This window comes from Salvelinus alpinus, chromosome 16 (genome assembly GCF_045679555.1).
Source record: "Salvelinus alpinus chromosome 16, SLU_Salpinus.1, whole genome shotgun sequence".
Taxonomy (NCBI): domain Eukaryota; kingdom Metazoa; phylum Chordata; class Actinopteri; order Salmoniformes; family Salmonidae; genus Salvelinus; species Salvelinus alpinus.
This window is the reverse complement of record NC_092101.1, coordinates 49882374-49898011: the sequence shown is the minus strand read 5'-3', so window position 1 is coordinate 49898011 and position 15638 is coordinate 49882374.

Genomic DNA, 15638 nt, shown 5'->3' with positions numbered 1-15638 from the left:
ACAGACCAGGGACTGACCATCCATTATAACTCTAACCTATACAGACCAGGGACTGACCATCCATTATAACTCTAACCTATACAGACCATTATAACTCTAACCTATACAGACCAGGGACTGATCATCCATTATAACTCTAACCTATACAGACCAGGGACTGACCATCCATTATAACTCTAACCTATACTGATCAGGGACTGACCATCCATTATAACTCTAACCTATACAGACCAGGGACTGATCATCCATTATAACTCTAACCTATACAGACCAGGGACTGACCATCCATTATAACTCTAACCTATACAGACCAGGGACTGATCATCCATTATAACTCTAACCTATACAGACCAGGGTCTGATCATCCATTATAACTCTAACCTATACAGACCAGGGACTGACCATCCATTATAACTCTAACCTATACAGACCAGGGCCTGATCATCCATTATAACTCTAACCTATACAGACCAGAGTCTGATCATCCATTATAACTCTAACCTATACAGACCAGGGACTGACCATCCATTATAACTCTAACCTATACAGACCAGGGACTGACCATCCATTATAACTCTAACCTATACAGACCAGGGCCTGATCATCCATTATAACTCTAACCTATACAGACCAGGGACTGACCATCCATTATAACTCTATTCTATACAGACCAGGGACTGACCATCCATTATAACTCTAACCTATACAGACCAGGCCCTGATCATCCATTATAACTCTAACCTATACAGAACAGGGACTGACCATCCATTATAACTCTAACCTATACAGACCAGGGCCTGATCATTCATTATAACTCTAACGTATACAGACCAGGGACTGATCATCCATTATAACTCTAACCTATACAGACCAGGGACTGACCATCCATTATAACTCTAACCTATACAGACCAGGGACTGACCATCCATTATAACTCTAACCTATAGAGATCAGGGACTGACCATCCATTATAACTCTAACCTATACAGACCAGGGACTGATCATCCATTATAACTCTAACCTATACAGACCAGGGACTGACCATCCATTATAACTCTAACCTATACAGACCAGGGCCTGATCATCCATTATAACTCTAACCTATACAGACCAGGGTCTGATCATCCATTATAACTCTAACCTATACAGACCAGGGACTGACCATCCATTATAACTCTAACCTATACAGACCAGGGCCTGATCATCCATTATAACTCTAACCTATACAGACCAGGGTATGATCATCCATTATAACTCTAACCTATACAGACCAGGGTCTGATCATCCATTATAACTCTAACCTATACAGACCAGGGACTGGCCATCCATTATAACTCTAACCTATACAGACCAGGGACTGACCATCCATTATAACTCTAACCTATACAGACCAGGGACTGACCATCCATTATAACTCTAACCTATACAGACCAGGGACTGACCATCCATTATAACTCTAACCTATAAAGACCAGGGACTGATCATCCATTATAACTCTAACCTGTTCAGACCAGGGACTGACCATCCATTATAACTCTAACCTATACAGACCAGGGACTGACCATCCATTATAACTCTAACCTATACAGACCAGAGACTGATCATCCATTATAAATCTAACCTATACAGACCAGGGACTGACCATCCATTATAACTCTAACCTATACAGACCAGGGCCTTATCATCCATTATAACTCTAACCTATACAGACCATGGTCTGATCATCCATTATAACTCTAACCTATACAGACCAGGGACTGACCATCCATTATAACTGTAACCTATACAGACCAGGGACTGACCATCCATTATAACTCTAACCTATACAGACCAGGCCCTGATCATCCATTATAACTCTAACCTATACAGACCAGGGCCTGATCATCCATTATAACTCTAACCTATACAGACCATGGACTGACCATCCATTATAACTCTAACCTATACAGACCAGGGACTGATCATCCATTATAACTCTAACCTATACAGACCAGGGACTGACCATCAATTATAACTCTAACCTATACAGACCAGGACCTGACCATCCATTATAACTCTAACCTATACAGACCAGGGACTGACCATCCATTATTACTCTAACCTATACAGACCAGGGACTGATCATCCATTATAACTCTAACCTATACAGACCAGGGCCTGATCATCCATTATAACTCTAACATGTACAGACCAGGGACTGACCATCCATTATAACTCTAACCAATACAGACCAGGGACTGATCATCCATTATAACTCTAACCTATAAAGACCAGGGACTGACCATCCATTATAACTCTAACATATACAGACCAGGGACTGATCATCTATTATAACTCTAACCTATACAGACCAGGGCTTGACCACCCAATATAACTCTAACCTATACAGACCAGGGCCTGATCATTCATTATAACTCTAACCTATACAGACCAGGGACTGACCATCCATTATAACTCTAACCCATACAGACCAGGGCCTGATCATACATTATAACTCTAACCTATACAGACCAGGGTCTGATCATCCATTATAACTCTAACCTACACAGACCAGGGACTGACCATCCATTATAACTCTAACCTATACAGACCAGGGACTGACCATCCATTATAACTCTAACCTATACAGACCAGGGACTGACCATCCATTATAACTCTAACCTATACAGACTAGGGACTGACCATCCATTATAACTCTAACCTATACAGACCAGGGACTGATCATCCATTATAACTGTAACCTATACAGACCAGGGCCTGACCATCCATTATAAATCTAACCTATACAGACCAGGGACTGATCATCCAATATAGCTCTAACCTATACAGACCAGGGCCTGATCATCCAATATAACTCTAACCTATACAGACCAGGGACTGATCATCCATTATAACTCTAACCTATACAGACCAGGGACTGACTATCCATTATAACTCTAACCTATACAGACCAGGGCCTGATCATCCATTATAACTCTAACCTATACAGACCAGGGACTGACCATCCATTATAACTCTAACCTATACAGACCAGGGCCTGATCATCCATTATAACTCTAACCTATACAGACCAGGGCCTGACCATCCATTATAACTCTAACCTATACAGACCAGGGACTGATCATCCATTATAGCTCTAACCTATACAGACCAGGGACTGATCATCCATTATAACTGTAACCTATACAGACCAGGGACTGATCATCCATTATAACTGTAACCTCTACAGACCAGGGACTGATCATCCATTATAACTCTAACCTATACAGACCAGGGACTGATCATCCATTATAGCTCTAACCTATACAGACCAGGGACTGATCATCCATTATCACTGTAACCTATACAGACCAGGGACTGACCAACCATTATAACTCTAACCTATACAGACCAGGGACTGATCATCCATTATAACTCTAACCTATACAGACCAGGGCCTGATCATCCATTATAACTCTAACCTGTACAGACCAGGGACTGACCATCCATTATAACTCTAACCTATACAGACCAGGGACTGATCATCCATTATAACTCTAACCTATACAGACCAGGGCCTGATCATTCATTATAACTCTAACCTATACAGACCAGGGACTGACCATCCATTATAACTCTAACCCATACAGACCAGGGCCTGATCATACATTATAACTCTAACCTATACAGACCAGGGTCTGATCATCCATTATAACTCTAACCTACACAGACCAGGGACTGACCATCCATTATAACTCTAACCTATACAGACCAGGGACTGACCATCCATTATAACTCTAACCTATACAGACCAGGGACTGACCATCCATTATAACTCTAACCTATACAGACTAGGGACTGATCATCCATTATAACTCTAACCTATACAGACCAGGGACTGACTATCCATTATAACTCTAACCTATACAGACCAGGGCCTGATCATCCATTATAACTCTGAATTATACAGACCAGGGACTGACCATCCATTATAACTCTAACCTATACAGACCAGGGACTGATCATCCATTATAACTCTAACCTATACAGACCAGGGACTGACTATCCATTATAACTCTAACCTATACAGACCAGGGCCTGATCATCCATTATAACTCTAACCTATACAGACCAGGGACTGACCATCCATTATAACTCTAACCTATACAGACCAGGGCCTGATCATCCATTATAACTCTAACCTATACAGACCAGGGCCTGACCATCCATTATAACTCTAACCTATACAGACCAGGGACTGATCATCCATTATAGCTCTAACCTATACAGACCAGGGACTGATCATCCATTATAACTGTAACCTATACAGACCAGGGACTGATCATCCATTATAACTGTAACCTCTACAGACCAGGGCCTGATCATCCATTATAACTCTAACCTATACAGACCAGGGACTGATCATCCATTATAGCTCTAACCTATACAGACCAGGGACTGATCATCCATTATCACTGTAACCTATACAGACCAGGGACTGACCAACCATTATAACTCTAACCTATACAGACCAGGGACTGATCATCCATTATAACTCTAACCTATACAGACCAGGGCCTGATCATCCATTATAACTCTAACCTGTACAGACCAGGGACTGACCATCCATTATAACTCTAACCTATACAGACCAGGCCCTGATCATCCATTATAACTCTAACCTATACAGACCAGGGCCTGATCATCCATTATAACTCTAACCTATACAGACCAGGGACTGACCATCCATTATAACTCTATTCTATACAGACCAGGGACTGACCATCCATTACAACTCTAACCTATACAAACCAGGCCCTGATCATCCATTATAACTCTAACCTATACAGACCAGGGCCTGATCATCCATTATAACTCTAACCTATACAGACCAGGGACTGACCATCCATTATAACTCTAACCTATACAGACCAGGGACTGATCATCCATTATAACTCTAACCTATACAGACCAGGGACTGATCATCCATTATAACTCTAACCTATACAGACCAGGGACTGATCATCCATTATAACTCTAACCTGTACAGACCAGGGACTGACCATCCATTATAACTCTAACCTATACAGATCAGGGACTGACCATCCATTATAACTCTAACCTATACAGACCAGGGACTGATCATCCATTATAACTCTAACCTATACAGACCAGGGACTGACCATCCATTATAACTCTAACCTATACAGACCAGGGCCTGATCATCCATTATAACTCTAACCTATACAGACCAGGGTCTGATCATCCATTATAACTCTAACCTATACAGACCAGGGACTGACCATCCATTATAACTCTAACCTATACAGACCAGGGCCTGATCATCCATTATAACTCTAACCTATACAGACCAGGGTCTGATCATCCATTATAACTCTAACCTATACAGACCAGGGACTGGCCATCCATTATAACTCTAACCTATACAGACCAGGGACTGACCATCCATTATAACTCTAACCTATACAGACCAGGGACTGACCATCCATTATAACTCTAACCTATACAGACCAGGGACTGACCATCCATTATAACTCTAACCTATAAAGACCAGGGACTGATCATCCATTATAACTCTAACCTGTTCAGACCAGGGACTGACCATCCATTATAACTCTAACCTATACAGACCAGGGACTGACCATCCATTATAACTCTAAACTATACAGACCAGGGACTGATCATCCATTATAAATCTAACCTATACAGACCAGGGACTGACCATCCATTATAACTCTAACCTATACAGACCAGGAACTTATCATCCATTATAACTCTAACCTATACAGACCAGGGTCTGATCATCCATTATAACTCTAACCTATACAGACCAGGGACTGACCATCCATTATAACTGTAACCTATACAGACCAGGGACTGACCATCCATTATAACTCTAACCTATACAGACCAGGGCCTGATCATCCATTATAATTGTAACCTATACAGACCAGGGCCTGATCATCCATTATAACTCTAACCTATACAGACCAGGGACCGACCATCCATTATAACTCTAACCTATACAGACCAGGGCCTGATCATCCATTATAACTCTAACCTATACAGACCAGGGTCTGATCATCCATTATAACTCTAACCTATACAGACCAGGGACTGACCATCCATTATAACTCTAACCTATACAGACCAGGGCCTGATCATCCATTATAACTCTAACCTATACAGACCAGGGCCTGACCATCCATTATAACTCTAACCTATACAGACCAGGGACTGATCATCCATTATAGCTCTAACCTATACAGACCAGGGACTGATCATCCATTATAACTGTAACCTATACAGACCAGGGACTGATCATCCATTATAACTGTAACCTCTACAGACCAGGGCCTGATCATCCATTATAACTCTAACCTATACAGACCAGGGACTGATCATCCATTATAGCTCTAACCTATACAGACCAGGGACTGATCATCCATTATCACTGTAACCTATACAGACCAGGGACTGACCAACCATTATAACTCTAACCTATACAGACCAGGGACTGATCATCCATTATAACTCTAACCTATACAGACCAGGGCCTGATCATCCATTATAACTCTAACCTGTACAGATCAGGGACTGACCATCCATTATAACTCTAACCTATACAGACCAGGGACTGATCATCCATTATAACTCTAACCTATACAGACCAGGGCCTGATCATTCATTATAACTCTAACCTATACAGACCAGGGACTGACCATCCATTATAACTCTAACCCATACAGACCAGGGCCTGATCATACATTATAACTCTAACCTATACAGACCAGGGTCTGATCATCCATTATAACTCTAACCTACACAGACCAGGGACTGACCATCCATTATAACTCTAACCTATACAGACCAGGGACTGACCATCCATTATAACTCTAACCTATACAGACCAGGGACTGACCATCCATTATAACTCTAACCTATACAGACTAGGGACTGATCATCCATTATAACTCTAACCTATACAGACCAGGGACTGACTATCCATTATAACTCTAACCTATACAGACCAGGGCCTGATCATCCATTATAACTCTAACTTATACAGACCAGGGACTGATCATCCATTATAACTCTAACCTATACAGACCAGGGACTGACTATCCATTATAACTCTAACCTATACAGACCAGGGCCTGATCATCCATTATAACTCTAACCTATACAGACCAGGGACTGACCATCCATTATAACTCTAACCTATACAGACCAGGGCCTGATCATCCATTATAACTCTAACCTATACAGACCAGGGCCTGACCATCCATTATAACTCTAACCTATACAGACCAGGGACTGATCATCCATTATAGCTCTAACCTATACAGACCAGGGACTGATCATCCATTATAACTGTAACCTATACAGACCAGGGACTGATCATCCATTATAACTGTAACCTCTACAGACCAGGGCCTGATCATCCATTATAACTCTAACCTATACAGACCAGGGACTGATCATCCATTATAGCTCTAACCTATACAGACCAGGGACTGATCATCCATTATCACTGTAACCTATACAGACCAGGGACTGACCAACCATTATAACTCTAACCTATACAGACCAGGGACTGATCATCCATTATAACTCTAACCTATACAGACCAGGGCCTGATCATCCATTATAACTCTAACCTGTACAGACCAGGGACTGACCATCCATTATAACTCTAACCTATACAGACCAGGGACTGATCATCCATTATAACTCTAACCTATACAGACCAGGGCCTGATCATTCATTATAACTCTAACCTATACAGACCAGGGACTGACCATCCATTATAACTCTAACCTATACAAACCAGGCCCTGATCATCCATTATAACTCTAACCTATACAGACCAGGGCCTGATCATCCATTATAACTCTAACCTATACAGACCAGGGACTGACCATCCATTATAACTCTAACCTATACAGACCAGGGACTGATCATCCATTATAACTCTAACCTATACAGACCAGGGACTGATCATCCATTATAACTCTAACCTATACAGACCAGGGACTGATCATCCATTATAACTCTAACCTGTACAGACCAGGGACTGACCATCCATTATAACTCTAACCTATACAGATCAGGGACTGACCATCCATTATAACTCTAACCTATACAGACCAGGGACTGATCATCCATTATAACTCTAACCTATACAGACCAGGGACTGACCATCCATTATAACTCTAACCTATACAGACCAGGGCCTGATCATCCATTATAACTCTAACCTATACAGACCAGGGTCTGATCATCCATTATAACTCTAACCTATACAGACCAGGGACTGACCATCCATTATAACTCTAACCTATACAGACCAGGGCCTGATCATCCATTATAACTCTAACCTATACAGACCAGGGTATGATCATCCATTATAACTCTAACCTATACAGACCAGGGTCTGATCATCCATTATAACTCTAACCTATACAGACCAGGGACTGGCCATCCATTATAGCTCTAACCTATACAGACCAGGGACTGACCATCCATTATAACTCTAACCTATACAGACCAGGGACTGACCATCCATTATAACTCTAACCTATACAGACCAGGGACTGACCATCCATTATAACTCTAACCTATAAAGACCAGGGACTGATCATCCATTATAACTCTAACCTGTTCAGACCAGGGACTGACCATCCATTATAACTCTAACCTATACAGACCAGGGACTGACCATCCATTATAACTCTAAACTATACAGACCAGGGACTGATCATCCATTATAAATCTAACCTATACAGACCAGGGACTGACCATCCATTATAACTCTAACCTATACAGACCAGGAACTTATCATCCATTATAACTCTAACCTATACAGACCAGGGTCTGATCATCCATTATAACTCTAACCTATACAGACCAGGGACTGACCATCCATTATAACTGTAACCTATACAGACCAGGGACTGACCATCCATTATAACTCTAACCTATACAGACCAGGGCCTGATCATCCATTATAATTGTAACCTATACAGACCAGGGCCTGATCATCCATTATAACTCTAACCTATACAGACCAGGGACCGACCATCCATTATAACTCTAACCTATACAGACCAGGGCCTGATCATCCATTATAACTCTAACCTATACAGACCAGGGTCTGATCATCCATTATAACTCTAACCTATACAGACCAGGGACTGACCATCCATTATAACTCTAACCTATACAGACCAGGGCCTGATCATCCATTATAACTCTAACCTATACAGACCAGGGCCTGACCATCCATTATAACTCTAACCTATACAGACCAGGGACTGATCATCCATTATAGCTCTAACCTATACAGACCAGGGACTGATCATCCATTATAACTGTAACCTATACAGACCAGGGACTGATCATCCATTATAACTGTAACCTCTACAGACCAGGGCCTGATCATCCATTATAACTCTAACCTATACAGACCAGGGACTGATCATCCATTATAGCTCTAACCTATACAGACCAGGGACTGATCATCCATTATCACTGTAACCTATACAGACCAGGGACTGACCAACCATTATAACTCTAACCTATACAGACCAGGGACTGATCATCCATTATAACTCTAACCTATACAGACCAGGGCCTGATCATCCATTATAACTCTAACCTGTACAGACCAGGGACTGACCATCCATTATAACTCTAACCTATACAGACCAGGGACTGATCATCCATTATAACTCTAACCTATACAGACCAGGGCCTGATCATTCATTATAACTCTAACCTATACAGACCAGGGACTGACCATCCATTATAACTCTAACCCATACAGACCAGGGCCTGATCATACATTATAACTCTAACCTATACAGACCAGGGTCTGATCATCCATTATAACTCTAACCTACACAGACCAGGGACTGACCATCCATTATAACTCTAACCTATACAGACCAGGGACTGACCATCCATTATAACTCTAACCTATACAGACCAGGGACTGACCATCCATTATAACTCTAACCTATACAGACTAGGGACTGATCATCCATTATAACTCTAACCTATACAGACCAGGGACTGACTATCCATTATAACTCTAACCTATACAGACCAGGGCCTGATCATCCATTATAACTCTAACTTATACAGACCAGGGACTGACCATCCATTATAACTCTAACCTATACAGACCAGGGACTGATCATCCATTATAACTCTAACCTATACAGACCAGGGACTGACTATCCATTATAACTCTAACCTATACAGACCAGGGCCTGATCATCCATTATAACTCTAACCTATACAGACCAGGGACTGACCATCCATTATAACTCTAACCTATACAGACCAGGGCCTGATCATCCATTATAACTCTAACCTATACAGACCAGGGCCTGACCATCCATTATAACTCTAACCTATACAGACCAGGGACTGATCATCCATTATAGCTCTAACCTATACAGACCAGGGACTGATCATCCATTATAACTGTAACCTATACAGACCAGGGACTGATCATCCATTATAACTGTAACCTCTACAGACCAGGGCCTGATCATCCATTATAACTCTAACCTATACAGACCAGGGACTGATCATCCATTATAGCTCTAACCTATACAGACCAGGGACTGATCATCCATTATCACTGTAACCTATACAGACCAGGGACTGACCAACCATTATAACTCTAACCTATACAGACCAGGGACTGATCATCCATTATAACTCTAACCTATACAGACCAGGGCCTGATCATCCATTATAACTCTAACCTGTACAGACCAGGGACTGACCATCCATTATAACTCTAACCTATACAGACCAGGGACTGATCATCCATTATAACTCCAACCTATACAGACCAGGGCCTGATCATCCATTATAACTCTAACCTATACAGACCAGGGTCTGATCATCTATTATAACTCTAACCTATACAGACCAGGGACTGACCATCCATTATAACTCTAACCTATACAGACCAGGCCCTGATCACCCATTATAACTCTAACCTATACAGACCAGGGCCTGATCATCCATTATAACTCTAACCTATACAGACCAGGGACTGACCATCCATTATAACTCTATTCTATACAGACCAGGGACTGACCATCCATTATAACTCTAACCTATACAGACCAGGCCCTGATCATCCATTATAACTCTAACCTATACAGACCAGGGCCTGATCATCCATTATAACTCTAACCTATACAGACCAGGGACTGACCATCCATTATAACTCTAACCTATACAGACCAGGGACTGATCATCCATTATAACTCTAACCTATACAGACCAGGGACTGATCATCCATTATAACTCTAACCTATACAGACCAGGGACTGATCATCCATTATAACTCTAACCTGTACAGACCAGGGACTGACCATCCATTATAACTCTAACCTATACAGATCAGGGACTGACCATCCATTATAACTCTAACCTATACAGACCAGGGACTGATCATCCATTATAACTCTAACCTATACAGACCAGGGACTGATCATCCATTATAACTCTAACCTGTACAGACCAGGGACTGACCATCCATTATAACTCTAACCTATACAGATCAGGGACTGACCATCCATTATAACTCTAACCTATACAGACCAGGGACTGATCATCCATTATAGCTCTAACCTATACAGACCAGGGACTGATCATCCATTATCACTGTAACCTATACAGACCAGGGACTGACCAACCATTATAACTCTAACCTATACAGACCAGGGACTGATCATCCATTATAACTCTAACCTATACAGACCAGGGCCTGATCATCCATTATAACTCTAACCTGTACAGACCAGGGACTGACCATCCATTATAACTCTAACCTATACAGACCAGGGACTGATCATCCATTATAACTCCAACCTATACAGACCAGGGCCTGATCATCCATTATAACTCTAACCTATACAGACCAGGGTCTGATCATCTATTATAACTCTAACCTATACAGACCAGGGACTGACCATCCATTATAACTCTAACCTATACAGACCAGGCCCTGATCATCCATTATAACTCTAACCTATACAGACCAGGGCCTGATCATCCATTATAACTCTAACCTATACAGACCAGGGACTGACCATCCATTATAACTCTATTCTATACAGACCAGGGACTGACCATCCATTATAACTCTAACCTATACAGACCAGGCCCTGATCATCCATTATAACTCTAACCTATACAGACCAGGGCCTGATCATCCATTATAACTCTAACCTATACAGACCAGGGACTGACCATCCATTATAACTCTAACCTATACAGACCAGGGACTGATCATCCATTATAACTCTAACCTATACAGACCAGGGACTGATCATCCATTATAACTCTAACCTATACAGACCAGGGACTGATCATCCATTATAACTCTAACCTGTACAGACCAGGGACTGACCATCCATTATAACTCTAACCTATACAGATCAGGGACTGACCATCCATTATAACTCTAACCTATACAGACCAGGGACTGATCATCCATTATAACTCTAACCTATACAGACCAGGGACTGACCATCCATTATAACTCTAACCTATACAGACCAGGGCCTGATCATCCATTATAACTCTAACCTATACAGACCAGGGTCTGATCATCCATTATAACTCTAACCTATACAGACCAGGGACTGACCATCCATTATAACTCTAACCTATACAGACCAGGGACTGATCATCCATTATAACTCTAACCTATACAGACCAGGGCATGATCATCCATTATAACTCTAACCTATACAGACCAGGGTCTGATCATCCATTATAACTCTAACCTATACAGACCAGGGACTGGCCATCCATTATAACTCTAACCTATACAGACCAGGGACTGACCATCCATTATAACTCTAACCTATACAGACCAGGGACTGACCATCCATTATAACTCTAACCTATACAGACCAGGGACTGACCATCCATTATAACTCTAACCTATAAAGACCAGGGACTGATCATCCATTATAACTCTAACCTGTTCAGACCAGGGACTGACCATCCATTATAACTCTAACCTATACAGACCAGGGACTGACCATCCATTATAACTCTAAACTATACAGACCAGGGACTGATCATCCATTATAAATCTAACCTATACAGACCAGGGACTGACCATCCATTATAACTCTAACCTATACAGACCAGGAACTTATCATCCATTATAACTCTAACCGATACAGACCAGGGTCTGATCATCCATTATAACTCTAACCTATACAGACCAGGGACTGACCATCCATTATAACTGTAACCTATACAGACCAGGGACTGACCATCCATTATAACTCTAACCTATACAGACCAGGGCCTGATCATCCATTATAATTGTAACCTATACAGACCAGGGCCTGATCATCCATTATAACTCTAACCTATACAGACCAGGGACCGACCATCCATTATAACTCTAACCTATACAGACCAGGGCCTGATCATCCATTATAACTCTAACCTATACAGACCAGGGTCTGATCATACATTATAACTCTAACCTATACAGACCAGGGACTGACCATCCATTATAACTCTAACCTATACAGACCAGGGCCTGATCATCCATTATAACTCTAACCTATACAGACCAGGGTATGATCATCCATTATAACTCTAACCTATACAGACCAGGGTCTGATCATCCATTATAACTCTAACCTATACAGACCAGGGACTGGCCATCCATTATAACTCTAACCTATACAGACCAGGGACTGACCATCCATTATAACTCTAACCTATACAGACCAGGGACTGACCATCCATTATAACTCTAACCTATACAGACCAGGGACTGACCATCCATTATAACTCTAACCTATAAAGACCAGGGACTGATCATCCATTATAACTCTAACCTGTTCAGACCAGGGACTGACCATCCATTATAACTCTAACCTATACAGACCAGGGACTGACCATCCATTATAACTCTAACCTATACAGACCAGAGACTGATCATCCATTATAAATCTAACCTATACAGACCAGGGACTGACCATCCATTATAACTCTAACCTATACAGACCAGGGCCTTATCATCCATTATAACTCTAACCTATACAGACCATGGTCTGATCATCCATTATAACTCTAACCTATACAGACCAGGGACTGACCATCCATTATAACTGTAACCTATACAGACCAGGGACTGACCATCCATTATAACTCTAACCTATACAGACCAGGCCCTGATCATCCATTATAACTCTAACCTATACAGACCAGGGCCTGATCATCCATTATAACTCTAACCTATACAGACCATGGACTGACCATCCATTATAACTCTAACCTATACAGACCAGGGACTGATCATCCATTATAACTCTAACCTATACAGACCAGGGACTGACCATCAATTATAACTCTAACCTATACAGACCAGGACCTGACCATCCATTATAACTCTAACCTATACAGACCAGGGACTGACCATCCATTATTACTCTAACCTATACAGACCAGGGACTGATCATCCATTATAACTCTAACCTATACAGACCAGGGCCTGATCATCCATTATAACTCTAACATGTACAGACCAGGGACTGACCATCCATTATAACTCTAACCAATACAGACCAGGGACTGATCATCCATTATAACTCTAACATATACAGACCAGGGACTGATCATCTATTATAACTCTAACCTATACAGACCAGGGCTTGACCACCCAATATAACTCTAACCTATACAGACCAGGGCCTGATCATTCATTATAACTCTAACCTATACAGACCAGGGACTGACCATCCATTATAACTCTAACCCATACAGACCAGGGCCTGATCATACATTATAACTCTAACCTATACAGACCAGGGTCTGATCATCCATTATAACTCTAACCTACACAGACCAGGGACTGACCATCCATTATAACTCTAACCTATACAGACCAGGGACTGACCATCCATTATAACTCTAACCTATACAGACCAGGGACTGACCATCCATTATAACTCTAACCTATACAGACTAGGGACTGACCATCCATTATAACTCTAACCTATACAGACCAGGGACTGATCATCCATTATAACTGTAACCTATACAGACCAGGGCCTGACCATCCATTATAAATCTAACCTATACAGACCAGGGACTGATCATCCAATATAGCTCTAACCTATACAGACCAGGGCCTGATCATCCAATATAACTCTAACCTATACAGACCAGGGACTGATCATCCATTATAACTCTAACCTATACAGACCAGGGACTGACTATCCATTATAACTCTAACCTATACAGACCAGGGCCTGATCATCCATTATAACTCTAACCTATACAGACCAGGGACTGACCATCCATTATAACTCTAACCTATACAGACCAGGGCCTGATCATCCATTATAACTCTAACCTATACAGACCAGGGCCTGACCATCCATTATAACTCTAACCTATACAGACCAGGGACTGATCATCCATTATAGCTCTAACCTATACAGACCAGGGACTGATCATCCATTATAACTGTAACCTATACAGACCAGGGACTGATCATCCATTATAACTGTAACCTCTACAGACCAGGGCCTGATCATCCATTATAACTCTAACCTATACAGACCAGGGAC